A 2531-nucleotide genomic window follows, 5' to 3' on the forward strand; every position below is an offset into this window, starting at 1 on the left:
GATCAATGGAGAAAAGGTTAAAGTTGTCAAGAATTTTGTCTTTTTTCATCCACAATCAATGTACACGATAGCAGCAGTCAAGATCAAATGCTGTGTTGCATGGTAAATCTGCTGCACAAGCCTTCTTTAGATGTTACTTTGAGGACTAAGGTGCGGCTGACCCGAGCTATGGTATTCTCTATTGCATCATATGCAGATGAAAGTTGGACACCGAATAATGAAAACCTTAGAAGAATTGGTGCATTTGAATTGTGGTGCTGGAAAAGAATAGTGAAAATTCTGTGGACTGCTAAAAGGACAAACTGATCTGTATTGAAGAAGTAAGGCTGAAGTACTCCTTTGAGCAGTGGTTCTCAACCTGTGGGTTGCAACCCCTTTGGGGGTCGATCGACTCTTTTATAGGGGTCACCAGATTCATAACAGTAGCAAAATTACAGTTACGGAGTAGCAGCGAATATAATTTTATGGTTGGGGGTTCACCACAACATGAGGAACTCTATTAAAGGGTCACAGCATGAGGAAGGTTGAGACCCACTGCCTTAGAGGCAAGGATAGCAAGAATTTGTCTCACATACTTTGGGCATAGAGTATGAGAGACCAGCTCCTGGACTTTACCAAACAGTGCAAGTTTTGTAAAGTGGAGGGTCAGTGAAAAAGAGGAAGGCCCTCAACAAGATGGATTGGTCCAGGGGCTGCATCAATGGACTTGGGCATAGAAACAATTGTAAGGATGGTATAGGACAGTGTAGGGCTTCCTTCTGTTGCATATAGGGTCACTGTCAGCCAGAGTGGGCTCACTGGCAACAATGACAGGTTATTAACAACAAATTCAGGGTTAAGATGAGGAAACTGAAACAAGTCCATAAGAATCAAATCCCACCTTGTACTTAGTGTTGTTAGGCACCATTGAGCTAGTTGTTTGCTTGTTATATTTGAGCCCATTGTCACAGCCCCTGTGTCAATCTGTCTCCTTGACTGTCTTCCTCGTTTGGCTGAGCCCCGACCTTCCAAACATGTTGTCCTTTTCTAGAAACTGAACTCTCCTGAGACCAGACCCAAAAGACAAGAGACAAAGTATCATCATGCTCACTTTTTAAAATAGTTTTACTCCTTATACTTCACATGTAATACACTTTTATTGTTCAGTCATGTTAAGAATAGTTGTGCAATCATCATCACAATTAACTTCAGATCATTTTCTTCTTGTACTCAATGTGGTTGACTTGACTCCCCATTTCCCCACAACTTCCCTTGTGAAAAACCTCCGTCAAAAAGAAAGCAGAAATATTAAAAACTGAAAGAACTCTAAAATGGATCAAAGGGAGGTCAAATGATAAATTATTACATTTAACCCAACTCCATCAGATCTGGTGGCATAGTGGTTTCACATTGGCTGCGATCACATTGTCCTCAGTTTGAAACCACCAGGTGCTGCTCAGTAAAAAGATGAGGTTTTCTACCACTTTAACAGTTACAGTCTCAAAAACTCACAGGAGAAGTTCTGCCCTGCTGCAAAGGATCACTATGGTTCTCCAGTGAGTCTGATGTTAGTTTTGGCCAAATGCGAGCATGTTCCCAAGGTCTGTGGCTAGTGGGGCTATCTAATCTCCAACGGCAGGCAAGAGCAACTTGGGGAGACGGTGACAGCTCAGGTCAGCTAAGTCTGCAGCTGCCACTTGCCTTTCCTATAACATTCTCCAGGATCTGGACAAGGAAGCCTCCTACCGAAGTCCAGTTTTCTCTCAGCTTCCCTGTAGATCTGGCTAATAAAACAACCTTGACATGTGACAAAGCACAAATGATCTAGAGTTTTGAGCACTGAAGCACTATGGGAAGAAAGAAGTTCAAGCAGGCCATTTTGTATGAAGCAGAACATTTTTTAAATGTACCTGGCTCAATAAAGAAAAAAAACGTGTGAAACAAAAAGAGAAGAAAAAGAACAAAGGTACTAAGTTATAGATTTAGAAAATGAAAAAGGAAAAGCATACTTAGCAAATTCAAAGCTGAATAGACTGAAAAAAAATTCCAGAGTAAAATTGTGAATAATTAAATGGGACAAATATTGGATGATCATAGAAACATCAAATTAAGAGAGAATGAATACAGAGTCTCTCAACCAAAAGACTTGGTCAACATATATCTATCTGAAGAATGAACATATGGTATTGAAGGAAGATGTACTAACATCACGAAAGGAATGATTGAAAACAATATGACTTCAAAAATTAATAGAATGCAAATTAAATTATTTCTAAAGAGCGATGCAGGTCCAGACACTTTCACAATCCCAGATCAAGAAATCTGGAAGACAGCTAACTGTCCAACTGACTACAAGAAATGTATTTGGCTCAAATGTGCCCCAACAAAATGTGGGAAATTAATGAACAATGCAATTAATATCACATGCAAATAAAATTTTGGTGAAGACTATTAAAAATAGTTGCAAGAGTACATCCATAGGGACTTGCCAAAAATTCAAGCACATTTCAGAAGACAATGGAATGAGAAATAATATTGTCAGGTGCATCTTT

At 39.5% G+C, this 2531-nt stretch overlaps 1 non-coding gene across 1 annotated transcript; it reads left to right on the forward strand.

Annotated features, from left to right (window-relative positions):
• Positions 1-1565: 1565 nt before the first annotated feature.
• On the forward strand, positions 1566-1693 carry LOC115873892. The gene has a single exon (XR_004048666.1). It is a non-coding gene; the product is annotated as a small nucleolar RNA SNORA44 (small nucleolar RNA).
• The last annotated feature ends 838 nt before the right edge of the window (positions 1694-2531 follow it).

This window comes from Echinops telfairi, unplaced genomic scaffold, assembly GCF_000313985.2.
Source record: "Echinops telfairi isolate 266 unplaced genomic scaffold, ASM31398v2 ScPeMD7_7469;HRSCAF=8507_1, whole genome shotgun sequence".
Classification (NCBI taxonomy): domain Eukaryota; kingdom Metazoa; phylum Chordata; class Mammalia; order Afrosoricida; family Tenrecidae; genus Echinops; species Echinops telfairi.